General features: G+C 35.9%; 1 protein-coding gene and 1 long non-coding RNA gene across 5 annotated transcripts in view; one reads left to right on the top strand and one right to left on the bottom strand.

Moving 5' to 3' along the window:
- The window catches only part of MACROD2 (mono-ADP ribosylhydrolase 2), a 1919734-nt gene that overhangs the window by 577552 nt on the left and 1323991 nt on the right, over window positions 1–18191 (top strand). The gene's annotated exons all lie outside the window — the stretch shown is intronic.
- Window positions 1188–18191, bottom strand: part of LOC144297916 (uncharacterized) — a 141159-nt gene continuing 124155 nt past the window's right edge. Inside the window, exon 6 of the long non-coding RNA XR_013364853.1 lies at window positions 1188–1408. This is a non-coding gene — a long non-coding RNA (uncharacterized LOC144297916). The remainder of the gene's footprint in view (window positions 1409–18191) is intronic.

The raw sequence follows: 18191 nt of genomic DNA, 5'->3' as shown, positions 1-18191 counted from the left end.
TCCCAGTGTGCCAGGCTTTACTAGGTGCTAAAATAGTGAATAAAAGAGTTAGGACCCTATTCTCATGGAGTGTGCCTTCTGAAAGTGGTAGTATTGGGGGCGGGAAGGGAGTAACAAATGTAAATAATTAGTAATTTGTAAGTAATTAGTAAATCTGTAACCAAGTATATGAATAATATAATTTCAAACAGTGATCACTACTTTCAGATGTGGATAAGTTAGCTCTGTTCAATGACAGTGAGAAGGCCAATGTGGCAGGAACAGGGATTTCTTTTAACAATATTTTATTTGTTTATTAGAGGGAGAGAGAGAGAGAGAGAGAGCGAGCACCAGCAGCCAGAGGGCCAGGGAGAGAGAGGGACAAGCAGGCTCTCTGCTGAGTAGGTAGCTGGCTGCTGGCAGAGGCAGGAGGCTTGCGAGGAAGCAAGCAGGTTGGAGCTGGGACTCAGTCCCCAAATCCTGAGAAGAGGACCTGAGCCAAAGTCAGATACAATCGATTGAGCCACCCAGGCACGCCAGGGACAGAGAATTTTTTAAAGAGAATGGTAATTGAGGTTTCAGAGTTATGTTGGATCTGTGTGCCACAGAAAGCAGTTTAATATCATTATAATTGCAATGCATCACAGAAGCCTGCATTGGAGGCTTTTAAGCAGAGGAGTTAGCATATTCTCATCAAGGTTTTAAAAAGATTGTTCTGGGGTCAAGATTGAAAGCAGGTGAAATACATTAGAAGTGTTTTGAAGAAGTATGAGGTAGTATGTTTTGAAGTGTTTTGAAGAAGTATGAGGTATGAGATAAGTAGTGGTGTGTTTCTGTACCATCAGAAAGAGAAATTGGAAGATTCAAAATGTACTGGAGAAGTTGAACTGTAGTAGTACAACTGCTGTTGTTCTTCTGGTGAGAAAAGATGAATCAGGGATTATTCCTGGGTTTGGTTCTTGAACAACTGAGATGATAATGTTGCCATTTATGGGATAAGGGGTTCTTGTTGGAGTACTAACTAGTTTGTAATATGTGAAGGGAACAGTGGTATGGGATACCTAAAAGTTATCTCTTTATCCTTTGTGTCTTTTTGCTTTGTGGTTGCTCAAGAAGTTAGAGCATACATCTTTTTTTAGAAGATCTTTCAAGAACATTTTACTCTGAACTTTATTGTAACCAAGTTTTTGAAATACCAAACACTATGAAGCATCATTCTTATCTTTGCCAAATACTTACGTATATGAAGATTATGCAAATGACCAATTCTTAGTTAAGTCACATGTTCAGAGTTGTGGTTACAGAAAAATAGATTTATATGGAAACAGGCATTTCCATGTTGCTTCATCTATCTTGTGATCACTGATGTAGATAGCATGGCTCTCTGGGGTCATAGACCATTGAACAGAATGAAACTTCTTTTCTTAAGCTGGAGAGAAAATACCAAGAATCAATGTTTTAACACATGGGAAAAAAAAATCTTCAAGAGTTTAATCTCTTTCTAGTGAATAGATTAGGAAGTTTCTATTTCCTTCGTTCTTTTATTTCTTAAAGTTAGTCTAAAGCCTATGTATACTGCATGATCTTACATCACTCTCTTGTCTTTAAATTTCAAGCAGCAATAAACAGACTTTTTCTATAACCAGATCCAAATGTTGTGTTCTCTGATTTAAATTGAGAAATCTGAATTTGGCAAACAAATGAGCAACAGAAAAAATAAAAATTAATAGGATGGGCTATTTACTTTGGAAATGGTTTATTTAGGATGTCTTTAAATAATGAACATTAAAGGATTTAAAATATGATTTTATAAACAGTTTTTCTGAGACATATCCACATATCCATTTCATCTAATACGGATCTTCTGTATTGTATTTAAATGTCTTTAGTTAATATGTAGGGAAAGTTGACATGGAGATTCATTTTCCAAGAAAACACAAGAATATTTTAATTTCCTTGATGAATAATAAAGTACTTATCACTGTAAAGTTTCTTCTACTTTTTGTTGTAAGGTGAGCTTCTGGTGATTTACCATTTCTATCTGGGGTTGCTTTTTTACCCACTGATCAGTTTATTTCTCAACTTGGCAATAATGTTGGGATAAATTCATAAATAGTTATAATTTGCTAAAAAATGTCTTTTATTCATGAGTGGGTATAATGTTTACTTGTTGTAGATATTATATTTGGGCTAAACATGCATTTTCTTTTTTCTTATCTATTTTAAATAATTCTGGAAGTATAGATTGGCAGTTTAAATAGTAAAGTCTAATTTGGATTGAGATTTTTTCTTTTTTCTTTTGACTAAGGGTGAAATAATATATGTGAACATATACATTAGTAATAATAATAATGAATTAAGATGGAAATTCTTTGAAAATGGTAAAAGTATGCTGATATGTTATTTTTATTATTATTGTTATTATTTGTCATAATTAAGGTATGCAAGATAATGCTATTAGCTTGGTTTGTAATTCAAGAATTAGGAAAAACAAAGTATAATTAATTCTGTAGTGAAGAATCATTATACAAGCATTTTTTTTTTTCAAGCATTTTTTTTTTAGAAGAGCCTTTTAGGAGTTTCATTGAAGGCTTTGGTGCAAATGCATTGCTTCTTGATGAACATTTTTGGAATATTTCCTTCCGATGTTTTTATAAGATAGTATGGTGGTTATGACTGTGGTTTATTGTACCAAACTACCTAGATTCAAATCCCACCTGAACCACTTATTAACTGTAAGAACTTGGACAAGTATCATAGCCATTTTGTACTTATGTTTCCTTGTCTGTTAAATGATGCTAAAAACATTATGTAGTTTTGAGGATTAAATGAACAATATAAATAAAGAAGAAAGTCTGACACATCATAAAAAACAAATGTCATCAATTATTATTTCTTGCACAAGCCTGATAAAAATTTAAGCTTACTAGTTATCAAATTACACTGGTCCTATTGGGAGTCTTGTTTGTATGTGCAGAGATCAGCTATGACCTATTTTTGTTTTGGTCATAATTACCTAAATATTACATTTCATAAAAAAGAAGAAGAAAGAATTTGGCCTTCAAAAGGAAAAAACAAGACAGCATTTTGAATGTATGTACTCAAGGTCCTGGCTCAGGGCCTGATGAGCAGTAAGCCCACCGTAGACCTAGCTTCACTCCACGTTGTCTGCCCAGGACAGTGATAATGAGCGGCCTTGGGTCTCCATTCTTAGTAAATCTGTAAAGTATTCTTATCTTAAATTTGGCCTTAGGAAAATCAGAAAATTTGGAGGTGTACTATTATGGCTGAAATATTAAGCTTTTTAAAAATACATACGTCAGTTCATTTAGCTGTCTAATATTTTCTCTATTCTTCAATTAGCTACCTCTAAAAGTTGTATGATTTTAAATTATATGGTGGATTATTCAGGCACTCATCTAACACTTAAAATGTAAACAGTGTCAATTTTTCTAAAGGCAAAAGTAGGAAATTATTGTATGTGAAAGGAAGTAGAATTATGGTCTTTTTTATTCTTTCCTACATTGGATTCTGCAGTTTTAATCAACTTGGCATTTAAAAATACTGGGCTCTATCTGTTAGGAACCATGTTGTTTATAGAGATTTTTTAGGTGCAAATTATCTAGCCAGATGTTTAAACACTAAAGGGAAACAAGTTAAATACAATTAACACAGTCTTCTTTTATCAAGTAGTTAATTCTCAGCGGTAGGCCATGAAATCAGGCTTTTGATTCCCCTAATATATATAGATAAGTCTATTTAGATAACATAAAATGAAAGATACAAAAACCTAGTGTTTTTTTTTTTAAGATTTTATATATTCATGAGAGACACAGAGAGAGAGAGAGAAAGAGAGAGAGGCAGAGACATAGGCAGAGAGAGAAGCAGGCTCCATGCAGGGAGCCCAATGCAGGACTTGATCCTGGGACTCTGGGATCACACCCTGAGCTGAAGGCAGGTGCTCAACCGCTAAGCCACCGAGGCGTCCCATAAAAATCTACTTTTGAAACTCCATAAATTTTACAAAATCAGGGACTATTCTGTTCATTATAGGGGGCTTCCCAAATTTTGGATATTGATTGCCTTTATCATTATCTTTTATGATTATTCTAGACTATGGATATTGCAACAGGTATAATATTGCATTGTAATTTCTCAGCAAGTAAATGACACCAATTGATTATGGGCCTATGGAAGTATTTGAGATCAGGGACAGGGTGGGCATGTGAGGGATACACAGATACACACACACATTCCCACAAATACACCACACATGAATATAAAAATAAAATTGCATAATATTGCTTTTCAGTTGCTTAACTCCAGTTAAACTCAACTCTTACATAGTTACCAACAAGACTGTGTGAATGTGGAGTGGGTTACTTTAATATGTTTAATAAGTTATGAAGTAGGAGTTCCTAAAATAATCATAAATATAAAGTTCTTTTTTTTTTTTTTTTTTTTTTAATGATGGGCTTCTTTTTTTTTTTTTTTTTTTTATTTATTTATGATAGTCACACAGAGAGAGAGAGAGAGGCGCAGAGACACAGGCAGAGGGAGAAGCAGGCTCCATGCACCAGGAGCCCGATATGGGATTCGATCCTGGGTCTCCAGGATCACGCCCTGGGCCAAAGGCAGGCGCCAAACCGCTGCGCCACCCAGGGATCCCAAATATAAAGTTCTTAAAATAGTTATTATGTGAATTTGAAAATGTTCTTTACTATTTTTCTAATTATAAAATAATATAAAATTATAGTAGATTTGGGTTTGAGAAACAAAGAAAGGGAAAACAATCAGCCACTATTTAACAAAAATCATTTGTGCCCTACTGTATTTCTACAGATACTTATATGTCCCATTGTATTTTCAATGTAATACTTTATATATATATGTGTGTGTGTGTGTATATATATATATATGTATGTGCATATATATATATATTTGTTTTAAATATTCTGAGGTATATATATTACAAGGGTTTTAAATTCTTAAATCCTCCTGGGAAAGAGCTTAAAAATATTTTGAGTTTTACAAGTCTCATTGAAGACCTAGGAAGCTATTCCCAAATATTAATTTGGAGCTTCACTTTTTTAAAAAGATTTTATTTATTTATTCATGAGAGATACACAGAGAGAGGCAGAGACAGAGGCAGAGGGAGAAGCAGGCTCCCTGCTGGGAGCCTGATGTGGGACTCCATCCCAGGACACCAGGATCATGACCTGAGCCAAAGGCAGATGCTCAATTCCTGAGCCACCCAGATGCTCCCACCTTTTTTTTTTTTTTAATTTTATTTATTTATTTGAGAGAGAAATTGAGTTCAAACTGGGAAGAGGGGCAATCAGGTTCAGTGCTGAGCAGAGAGCCTAACAGGGGGCTCAGTCCCAGGACCCTAAGATCATGACCTGAGCCTAAGGTAGACATCTAATTGACTGAGCCACCCCGGTGCCCCTGGAGCTTCACTTTCAATAGAATATTAAAACCAGTGATATAGTAGAAATTGCATTAGAGTAAAGATCAATAGTTTTTGTTCAAGTCTCAATTTTGACACATGAAGGATTTGAACCTGGTTATTACATTGTCCTCTAGTTCTATCATTTGAAGGATGTTTGTGATACATCTTTGTATATGAGAAATACACATAGAGAGCCATAAGAAATATGATCCATATGCTTTCCCTAAAATCATGCTCTAAACCTAGTAGAGATTTATGTACATCTTTTCTTGGGCATTTATTCTCTGTGATAGAGTGATTTCTTTTGGACAGGGAAATACTTCTACTTCCATTAGTTAATGTATATGGGGAGCAACAGAAGGTAAGAGGCAAGAATGGAAGGAGAAAAAGAGAGCTTAGCAAGTGTGAATGAGAGCAATGGAGAGGAACAAAGAAATTTAAGGATAATTATTATTTGACAATTGTTTGCAAGTCTGTTAACTATGGAGATGAGGGAATGTTATAAGAAGAAGAGAGAACAGGATGTTAAGGAGACAAAATACAATGGTGAAAGGATACCCCAGTGTTTTCTTCTGGTTCACATGGCTTCCATTATTCCCTTTTCTTTGCATGTTGCTACTTTTTTTCTGGATGTGAAGGAGGGAATATTTTAAAATTATTTGGACACAATTAATTAGCTAGGGGAACAACAGGTTTAAGAAATCACACAGAATATTTCATCTATATTACAGAACAATTCAATGAGAGTCCACTTGAAGCCATAAGTTTCAAAGTGCTAAAGAAATATCAAGTTAATTTATCTAGCTTAATTTTTCATGTCACCTGCCTGTGTAAACTCATCATTATTCTTAGGTTCCCTTAATAGATGAAATTAAATTTTCTTCTTATCCTAATAGTTAGAGTCGAAGTATAATCCAAGAATCAAAGGTGGAAATTACTGTTCTGCCATAGAGCCTCCTAATTTTAAAATAAAAAATATTTCTATAAAACTATACTGACCATAAATTAATTTACACTTTGTCTCGCAAGAGAAAAAGATAGTGTAATGACATTTCACTTTGTCTCTGCAAGTGAAAAAGTATAGTGTAATGATAAAGAATCACATATGCAAAGCCTGAATTCTAGGATTTGAATTCTGAGTCCATACCTAACCAACTGTGTGACTTTGGACAAATTACTTCATACTCCTGTGCCTTAATTTTTTGGTTTATAGAATGATGATGATAGTAGTAATTTTCTTATTAATGTTGTTATGGAGGTTACTTAATTTAGGCTAAGCATTTAGAACAGTACTGAGAATTCATATGCTCTTCATAATTCAGTTTTTCAGCTTCAGACACATTGGCATGACCTGGGAGCTTGATGTGCAAGCTGCACACCTGACCAATTAAATCCCAATCTTTGTGGGTGGAACCCAATAGTGGCAGTCATTAAAACTCTTGAGGTGATTCTAATGAGCAGTCAAATTAATAACAACTATCATAAACATTGGCTGTAATTATCTTCCTGACTAAATTATAAACTTCCTGAGGGCAGGGAGTATGTTACCTCTTTTTATACACTCCTCCCCTGTGGATCTAGCTCAAGTGCCTTATTTGTAACTAATGCTCATCAAATACTTGCCAATTAAGGAAACCATGCTGATGATTCTTTAGAATTGTAAAGACCTTGCAGCACTACAGAGGTGCTAATTTTAAGCATTAATTATTTATTCCCTCATTTATTCATTTATATACTCTACATAGTCTTGATATACCATGCTAAACACTGCAGGCATATATGACTTGAAAATACACTCCAGGGCAGCCTGGGTGGCTCAGCAGTTCAGCGCCGCCTTCAGCCCAGAGATTGAGTCCCACGTCAGGCTCCCTGCATGGAGCCTGCTACTCCCTCTGCCTGTGTCTCTGCCTCCCTCTCTCTCTCTCTCTCTCTCTCTCTCTCTCTCTGTGTATCTCATGAATAATTAAATAAAATCTTAAAAAAAAAAGAAAATACACTCCATGCTCTGAAGAGTTTTTAATCTAGTGTGTGATGGGGAACATAAACAAATACAGACAAGACTTTAATGGAAGGAATATTGACCGTGTTGTAATTTGGATTCCCTAGGAAACCAACTGTAAGATGGAGCATGTATTGTTTTTGTTAGGAAGTAGTCTTGGGATCAATATCTCTGTGTATGATGGGGGAAGGGAGAGGCACAGACGAAGCATGATTGATCAGGGAGTAGAAGTTAAATTTCAACTCATTGCTAACAAAGTTTTCAACCAACCCTACGAGGAGCTTTGGGGTTGGGACAGCTACTCGGGGTTTTCTCAAGTTAGGCAGAAAGGGGTTTTATTTCTCCATGTTGATCAGTAGCTGGATAGAGCTCTGGGAAGAAGTGACCTTGGGTAAGACACATTTCTTTAGCTGAGATAATCTCCAGGGGGTACTCATAGCTCAAGATGTCTTTTAGCAGGTTTTTTTGCAGATAGAGGAATGCATCCTTAAATCCTAAAGGGGGGTTTGGGTAGAGTATCACAACTTCCATTGCATGAAATAAAAGAGATTAATAACAACAAAAAAATTACTATGACTCAGAAAAGAATGAGTTCACATTTATTTAGCTTGAGAGAGAAGAGCTGGGGTGAATTGGGGACTACTTTCTGAAGTAGATGCCATTACAATTTGATACTCACAGACAGTTAAGATTTTAAGAGGCTGAGATGAAGTGCAGATTATTCCAGGTACAGGAAACAATAGAAGTAAAGGTGGAGAAATATGAAGTATAGATTTGTTAAGAAGCCTGTGAATTGTAGAATTAAACTCTAAGTCTTTTAAAAATGAATTTCGTGAATGATATTATTTTGAGCAAGAGGACTTTTGAGCCCTGGAAAATGATGTTAAGTGTAAGGTCATCCTCAGTGATTTAATTTTGAGGGCCAGCATTTTCAGGATTTGAACAAAATGGAAAATTAAGTCATACTTGTAGCTTCTTAACCTTGTAAGGAGGTGTGGGAGTGTTATAAACATTGCCTTACAGGGGACTCAGCTATAGGACATAGTATGCCTTAATATTGTTATCATTTTTTTTCTTCTTTCTCTCACAGAAATGAAATGGATGAATTGATCATCCTGTAATTTATCATTATGAAGGAGCTTTTCCTACTTCATCTTAATGTCTAGGGTGTTTCATTTAAGAGCAGTTTAAATGAGCCCTATTTTAAAATGAGCTGTGCTATAATATCGTTAGTGCCCAACTAGTCACTTTGTGAAGTCACAGAACTCTGCACAATTTCTCTTTCTATTCCAAAACCTTGGAAGAAAGTAATTGAGGTATAGACACTTGAGAGTCTTGATTTTATTGCTTTGCAAAGAAATTTCAATTTAGCATTTATCTGGTTATGGTCCCCAAATATTTCTCAAAGGAAGATAAATCAAGCTTGTTGGGAAGTTCCTAGTCATATATCATCCACTCCTATTACCTGAACTACCTTGTATGACATTGTCATTCAGAGCACTTCCCCAGCTGTGACTAGAACTCAACCTTGGTTTGGGTTGGCAACTCACTCTTCTTGATTGTTATTCTCTCTCTGACTCTGGCTCTGTGTGTGTGTGTGTGTGTGTGTGTGTGTGTGTGTCTTTCTTTTAACTTGCAGATCCAATGCAGTTATTTGAAATGATTTATTTTTCATTCTAAGTCATTAGTGTGTGTTTCCAAGTGGCCAATCTTTCCTTCTTTGTTTGTTAATGTTTACAAGAAACCTCTTAGAGTAATGATTCACTGTGATAATTTATCACTTGCCTGCCTCCAGTATCAGTGATGAGCTTATATTTGAGACTTTACCCTCCTTTTCTGTGTCTTTAAAACAAATTCTGTTCTCTGAGTGGTGAATGTGATTCTGCACCTGATCTATGGGGAACACAAACCATTCTTTATTTATTAGCAAAGATAAATGTATGCCACCCTCTTCTGTTTTTCTGCAAAAATTGTTCTTTAATCTAAAGACCGAGAAGCCATAAACAAGACTCATTTAAGTTGCTTCAAAGATGCTTATTAGTACTTACATTAGAAGTCACATTAAAGGATAATAAATAACTATTCTCTTTAAGAACTAGTTCTCTCTTTTAAAGAACTAGCTTACTCAAGTACACCTCTCATCTATTATTTATGCCTAGTAAATTAAAATAAAATCTACTTTCTTTTCTCAGTAAGAGAATCAAGGTGCTATGAGACTCTGCTGAATTTGAATTCTGCTTATTACTGAAATTTTGAGCCCTTATGGATCATGTTAGAGAGAGCCTTCTCCAAATGGCTTAAGTCAAAGCCTCACTATAGTGAAGAAGAGAGGGAAGTGCTTTGATGGTTATTTGTTTAGGTAATGAGTTGTACCAAACTAGGTGTCATAGTTTTGGAGCTGAAGGGAGCCATGAAAGGAAGTTTCTTCAATCTCCCTTATTTTAGGCAAAGAAGAGTATCATGCTGATTAACAATGTCATGTTAAGGATAAGGCAGCCAACAGTATGAGGAATTGGTTGATTTAACAGGGTCACAAGAAGGGGTCTGCAGACCCCCCATAACTTTTTTCTTTACCAATGTATCCAAAAGTTACCTAAACTAATACCTGATACTTAGAAGGTCCTGTGGATGAATAGATGAGTAAAGTCAAGGAAAAAGAGAATTCAGAAGAACAGTTGCCTACCTCCTAAGGCAACGCTACTTCACCTCTTTTTTTTTTTTAAGTATAGTTAATATACAATGTCACATTAGTTTCAATTATACAACAAAGTGATTTGGCAAATTTATACATTATACTGTGTTTACTACAAGTGTAGCTACCATCTGTCCTCATTCATCACTGTTACAATAACAGTGACTATATTCTTTATAGTCAGTGCTGTGCCCTTTATTCTTGTGACTTATTCATTCCATAACTAGAAGCCAGCATCTCCCACTCCCCTTCACCCATTTTGCCCAACCCCTCACATCCCTTCCCTCTGGTAACCATCAGATTGTTCTCTGTATTTGTAGGTCTAATTCTGCTTTTTGTTTGTTGATTTATTTATTTTTATTTTTATTATTTTTAAAAAAATTTTTTTTTTTTTAATTTATGATAGTCACACAGAGAGAGGGAGAGGCAGAGACACAGGCAGAGGGAGAAGCAGGCTCCATGCACCGGGAGCCCGATGTGGGACTCGATCCCGGGTCTCCAGGATCGCGCCCTGGGCCAAAGGCAGGCGCTAAACCGCTGCGCCACCCAGGGATCCCCTGATTTATTTATTTTTAGATTGCACTTATGGGTGAAATCATATGGTATCTGTCTTTCTCAGTCTGACTTATTTCACTTAGTAGAATACCCTCTGAATCCATCTATGTTGTTTCAAATGGCACAATCTCATCCTTTTTTATGGCTGTGGAATATTTGATTGTATGTATATTGTGTTCCATTGTATATATAATGTATATACATACTATGTATGTACCACACCTTCTTTATCTGTCTATTATAAATATATGGACACTTAGGTTACTTCTATATGTTGATTATTGTAAATAATGCTATAATAAACATAAGGGTACATATAGCTTTTCAAATTAATGTTTTTCTTTTCCTTGGGTAAATATCCAATAGTGGAACTATTGGGTCATATATTCATCTACCTATGTACCTGCCTATCCTGCCTATCTATCTGTTTGTTTGTTTTTTCATTTATTTTTATTTTATTTTACATTTTTAAAGATTTTACTTATTCATTCATGAGAGAGAGAGAGAGAGAGGCAGAGACACAGGCAGAGGGAGAAGCAGGCCCCATGCAGGGAGCCCGCTGCGGGACTCGATCCCAGGACTCCAGGACCATGTCCCAGGCCGAAGACAGGTGCTAAACCGCTGAGCCACCCAGGGATCCCTCTCATTTGTTTTTATTGAAGTTCAACTTGCCAACATATAGTCTACCTGTTTCTTGCTTGGAGGGTCAATATCATAAGATGGCCAAGTGCATAGGTTCTGGAAATAGACTGCCTGTTTAAATTTCTACTATGGGATCAAATTCCTACTGTGATCTTCAGCAAATTACTTACTTCACTATGCCTCAACTTCTCTTTCTTCTTTCTTTCTTTCTTTCTTTCTTTCTTTCTTTCTTTCTTTCTTTCTTTCTTTCTTTCTTCTTTCTTTTGCTTAAGGTTTTTTTTTTTTATTTATTTGAGAAAGAGAGAGAGAGAGAGAGAGAGAGAGGAGCTCCCTCTTCTGCAACCACAGAACTTTAACAGAGGCCATGTTGAAGTCTTGCAACCATTGTGAATACTCTCATATGGAAAATAACTGAGCATTTGAGAATAAGGGAAAGATATATAGGCAATATTATGGGCTTTCACCACAACCTGGTGTTAATACTGGCTCAGCCACTCATTAGTTGCCTGTCCTGGCAAAATTATTCAAACTCTTAGACCTTGACTTTCTTCGTTATAAATTGGATAAAAAAATACTTCTTGTATTATATAAAAGATAAATAAAATAGTATACACATTTATGCCAGATATATCATAGGGATGTAATAAATGATTTATTTTTATTAGTAATTATTATACTAAGAAAAACCCAGGATCTAAGGAATTGGCAAGAAAAACAATGCTCACTACCATGTAAAGATACCATTCATTTGCTTGTTTCTTCAGAAAGTAACAAGATGGAAGGTTTCTAAATAACAAGTACCATGAAAGTATTTTGTCTTAGGAGCAGTACCTTTGTTGGAGCTTGTAGTTTTTTTTATCCATAAACTACATGTTAAAGTGATTTCATGATTTCAGAGACATAGCTGATTTCAAAGGCTCACTTTAAGTTGCTTTTAGAAGGTTTGCAGTGTTTAAAAGAAGGAAGGGAGGAAGAGAAGAAGGATGGCAGAAAGGGAGAAAAGGAAAAACAAGAGAACATGGAGAGAGCTAGACATAATGGATATCAGAGCCAATTTTGTCACCTTCACCAAGCTTTTTGTTTCCTCTTCTTTTTGGACCCTGTTAACTATGAAGCTTTTCATCTGGCTTTAGTGAGAGAAATACAAGCTATCATCAATCCATGTTATCTTGTAAGATGATATACTAATTAGGACTGGCCAGGTTAGCCTGAGATAGCAAAACAACCCCAGAATCTCAGGACTTAAATCAACAGCAACAAAACATTATTTCTTGTTTATGCTGCAGTTACACTCTTGATTAGATAGGAACTCCATCACATCTTATCCTTACTCAGGGATGTAGGCCAACCGAGCCTCTACCATTTGAAACATGCTAGTTGCCATGACAGACAAAAGGGAGATAGCTCTTTTTAAAACATTTTTTGTAATAATGTTAAGTGTACTCTTTAATCCTCACCATCTATTTCAGCCATCTCCCTACCCATCTCCCCTCTGGTAACCATCGGTTTGTTCTCTGTAATTAAGAGTCTAGTCTGTTTCTTATTTGTTTTTTTTCTCTTCCTCTCTTTTTTCCTTTCTTCGTTTATTTTGTTTCTTAAATTCCATGTGAGTGAAATCATATGGCATTTGTCTTTCTTTGACTGACTTCTTTCTATTAGCACCTCTTTGGTTAGGTTTATTCCTAGATATTTTATTGCTTTTGGTTCAATTGTAAGTGGGATTGTTTTCTTAATTTCATTTTCTACTTTTTCATTATTAGTGTATTCGGACTGCAACAGATTTCTGTAGATTGATTGTAAATCCAGGAAGATAGTTATTAACATATCTTTGGCCTGCCTCAAAGTGAAAAATGCTAAAGCTAGGTGTCTTTGGCCAAGAAGATAGCTTTAAATATATCTCTTTGGACAAAAGCACCTGGCCCTGGCATTTGTCACAATGAGGCAGGAAGCAGACTGGAAGAAGAATGAATAAAATATTTGATGAGAGTTATTATTGTGATTCCCATGTATTCTTGTTTTCCTCCCTGTATACATGGTGGGATTGCACTTCTCTCCCCTACTTGAATTAGCCATGATTATGTAATTTGTTTTAGCCAGTGAAATATGAATGGAGTTATTTTATTACTTCCATGTTGAAGCTTCAAGATCTAGTTTCCAACTTGTAAAGTTCTTTCCTCTTGTCAGAGTAACCAGATGCTCATAGCTTTGTTGGTCTGGGTCTCTGAAGACAAAATGGAGCAGAGACTTCTTCCAACCTAAGATGGACATATAGTATGAGTAAGAAATAATAATTATGTTATGTCATTGAAATCTGAAGGTTGTTTGTTCCTGCAACATATCTTGGCCTTTGCTAACTGGTTCAGATAAGGAACACATTAGAATTCATTTCCAGGGCAGCCCCGGTGGCTTAGCAGTTTAGCGCCACCTTCAGCCCAGGACCTGATCCTGGAGACTCAGGATTAAGTCCCACGTTGGGCTCCCTGCATGGAGCCTGCTTCTCCCTCTGCCTGTGTCTCTGCCTCCCTCTTTCTCTCTCTCTCTCTCTCTGTATCTCTCTGTATCTCTCATTAATAAATTTAAAAAATCTTAAAAAAAGAATTCATTTCCAGAAGTTAAAAAAATTAATTTTCTTTCACCCATGTAGATTTATAAGTTCTCAAAGTTAAAGAGCTCAGGGCATTTTTTTTTTTTTTTTTTTTACTATTTATCAAAGGGAGAAAAAAATTGCTTAGGCTCCTTGCATTGGCTTATTTGACTAGTAGTTGTGATTTTGGTATTAGTGAGCATTTGGGGGCAAGGAGGCTGTATTAATTATAGCTGCAGGGTAGGGCCAATTTATCAGCTTCTTTTCTACTAAAAACAGAGAATCTTTCAGTGATTCATCACCAAGTATATCTGGTCCAATGACAATAATATTGGAGACCGGGATGTTCTTAACATACTGGTTTTTCTTTTACTTTGTGTTTGATTTAAGCGAGCTCACTAATTAGATATTATAAAGGGAAGATTCTTAATTTCTTAGCTTTGTTTAACAGAAGTCAATGAAGAAAGGAGGGTATCATTGATGAGTGGGGATAATAATAGGTTTATCCTTCAAGCAGATGATTTGTGGATCTCAAGAATTTCCATACTCTCTGCTAGTCCTGAGCTATTATGAACTCAGGCACAGATCTTACTGGTTCATTATGTGGCTTTGGGCAAGGCACTTAATCACATTTGATCTCAGTTTCCTCATCTTTAAAATGAGGATAATAACTCTGGCATAAGTCATAGGGATGTTGTGTGGATAAACTAATTAATGATTATAAAATGCTTTGAAAGTGAAAAGTGTTGTATAATTGTTAGGTGCTATTATTAAGAAGTATTATTAGTGTGTTATGTTTAATTTTTATTAGGGTTTTCTCTGCTTTGAAGTCAGAATCCACGTGGATTGTGGGGTAAGTTTAAGTTTACAGATGTGCTTCTCTAGTCCCTTTTTTTGCCTGGAGAAAATATTCAGTAGCTAGGGCAATCATCATTATGAAGAGTATCTCTTCAAGATAAAAAGATAGGAAATGATCTTCCTTTTAAAAAATGGAAATCGCTCTAACTTTAAAAGTATCAATCAATTCTTTAAAACCTCATACAGCCCTGTGTTTCAATAAAAGTCTAACAACGTGCAAAATTTGAAACTTCAGGCATTTTCTACTTCAGCATGAGATAGGAAATGTTCTTGCTCAGATAACTTTAAATCAGCTGAACCAGCTCTTTCTAATTTTCCCACAATGTTTGCTTCAAGGATTAAAACAAGTGAGGTATCCTCCTGAGGAAAGAAATTCTGATCTGTGGCTATGTTTTGCATTTGTAAAAAGTTAAAACCCTGACCCAAATTAAGTTCCATTTGCTTTATAGACTCTCTATTGGGAAATGTGTTTCTAGGTACATTAAAATAAGCTATTCTTTTGAAGGTCAACTGCATACCATATTTATAGATGGCTACATGATAGAGCTAAATAATACTGGCTTTGAGGCAAAAAGACCACAGTCAGGCATTTGGAAGATTGCTTATTAATTGTGTGCATTTTGATGAAATAATTTAATATCTGTCTTAGTGTTCATATACAGTATGTGTGTACAATATACAAGGGCTTTGGAAAGTGTCAAAGAAAGTAGATCTTTGAAAAAAATGTTTTACAAATTAAGTGAAATACTTATATAACATTTCAATTATCTTACATTTAATTTGTTCTTGAGTTAAAAAGCCCCTAAATATATTTTCATGGATAATAAGGATAATAGAAACTCAAATAATTTCCCTCAGACTTTCTAAAGTCCATATCTTTGGTCTTAAATCCTATAGCATGATGAGAAAGAAATCAATACATACTTTCTGAGTTCATTAAGTACATTGAAGCAATATCAGAAGTTTGAGTGGGCACTTTGGCCATTGCTATAATTGCATATCCTTTTCTCTCTCTCTCTCTCTCTCTCTTGTGCTTTTCTTAAATTGTGTATGCAGATCTGTACAGCATTAAATTATTAGGAACTATGAATATAAGAGAAACTTGTTTAGTATACAAAAGAATAAAACTCTTACCAAAGAAGTCTAACATTTAAGTCCAAGTCACAAGAAGAGTTTTAGAATTTGATCATATTGTTATACTGTAGGAAATAAATGCTTCAGGAAACTTTTGAGACTAAACGTTTTCAGAGGCTAGTGTTCTAGGATCAGAGGAGTCAAATACTTAGGCCACTCTTTTTTTTTTAAAGATTTTTATTTATTTATTCATGAGATACACAGAGAGAGGGAGAGAGAGGCAGAGACACTGGCAGAGGGAGAAACAGGCTGCATGCAGGGAGCCCGATGTGGGACTCGATCCCGGGACTCAAGGATCATACCCTGGGGCAAAGGCAGGCTAAACTGCTGAGCACCCAGAGATCCCCCACTTAGGCCACTCTTGATGCATCATTGTTTCCTCAAATTTTACACTTCTTGTGAGGACCTAAATATTTGCAAGAACAACAAATCCTACAATCAGTTTATTCCTGAAAATGTTGACCTCATGAAATGACAGCCAATATACCAGGGCTGTTTATCCCCTCATAAGTGCCAAAGAAAAGAATAATGGCTGAATTTTTAAAGTTTGCTCCATTATTTTTAGGTTCTGGCATACTTCTGAGAGTGGCTGCTTTGCTGTGCCACCCAGCTCCACCTTTTTTTTTTTTTTTTTTAGTTTTTTTTCACCTTTTAGAACTCAGACACTTATCCCATGTTACTGTGAGTGTTGTCTGCTGATGACTCAGAGCTAAAACCCTCTGCATTGACTTCTTTTGAAGGAAGCTGTTCTGCCTAAGTCATACCTGCCTCCCTGGGGCTAACTCAGATCTAGTGACTGTTAATATAGACAGTACAAAGTCATAGCCTTTTGCCTTGATGGGAACAACTCTGAAAAGATTCCTGTAGGATGGACTCTGAGGCCTCTATTATAACTGAATTGCGATTTAGTTTCTTTTTTCAACTATTCTCCAGGTTGTCAGAACAATATCTAGGGTCAATTTACAATATAATATGGCCAAAAGGAAATATTAGGTATGCTATAGGAGAAAGCCCAAAGCTTTGTAGACCCTAGCTAATATGTATTGTCAGGAACTAGGCTATTGGGACGGGATCCAAAGAATGCTAGATCAAAGTGGCTGGAACATGAAGTTGAATATGGGAAAGTTTATTAACTTGGGAAGATTCTCCCAAAACACAATTTAATACTCTAGCAATGACTTTTGGAAATAGTTTTAACATATTGCTAGGATGGCTCTTGGAAGCTTGCAAAAAGTGATGGCCTACAGAATCAAATATAGATATACCAGAATTACTGTGGTAGACAGTAAATGAAGGAATTAAAAGACTCAGAGAAGTTGGCTTGATTGATCAAATACACCTAAGATTGGGAACCCAATCAGATGGCCATATCTCCATCTAAGGGATGCTCCATTTACCAAATGATAATGAATTCATTAGTGAGAGGAGCAATCATTATCTCTGAGAAGCCCAATGGTAGGTATTTTTTTTATTGGCCAAGGCTGAATAAAAAGATGCCATTACAGAATGGATTTTCTGATAGCAAAGTCATTGATGATGGACATGGTCTGGCCCCTGCAAAAAAAGATACATCTTGGTGAATGACAGAAGACTACCACAAATTCAATGAAGCTTCAAGTACATGGTTTGCAGCCATTGAACTGTTAACTGCATTCTCTCCCATCCCTATCAGGGAAGAGGAACAGAAACACTTTGCATTTACTTAGGTTAGACAACAGTAAAATTTTATGTCTTGCTTCAGCGCTATGTTCTGTCTTGCCCTCTGAAGGGATCTGGACTGTCTGGATGTTCTGATGCACATCACATTAGTCTATTATTTGATGACATCATGTTCATCAGTGTTTATCAGATTGATCTGCAGTCAGCTGCAAGCCTTAGATGTATTAGAAATTCTTAGATGTATTAGCATGTCTGATCCGGAGGGTAGGAGATAAACCTTATGGAAATTCAGGAGCCCTTTACATTAATGAAGTTTTTAGGGGTCCGCAGTATGATGGGACATTTGTACCATTGTTACCACTCTGGTAACCCCTTTAGGGATGAGACATTCCTTCTGTGAGTTGCTAAAAGTACTAACTGCTGATGATTCAAAACTAATTGCCTCTGTGGGGATTGACCTCTCTGCTAAAAGTAACTGTCTCACCAATGTTGTGGCCCTCCCCAGGAGTAGTCTGCATTTAATGACTTGTTAATGCAGGAACACAAAAACCTAGCTCCATTGCCTTGATAGGGGCTAATTCTGAAGGGCCCTCCCAGTTTCAGAGGTTGGGTGGGATCAGCTGAATTCTCTACTGCA

Source organism: Canis aureus, chromosome 26 (assembly GCF_053574225.1).
Source record: "Canis aureus isolate CA01 chromosome 26, VMU_Caureus_v.1.0, whole genome shotgun sequence".
Classification (NCBI taxonomy): domain Eukaryota; kingdom Metazoa; phylum Chordata; class Mammalia; order Carnivora; family Canidae; genus Canis; species Canis aureus.
The sequence above is the reverse complement of the archived record's forward strand: the minus strand, read 5'-3'. Positions and strand labels throughout refer to the sequence as shown.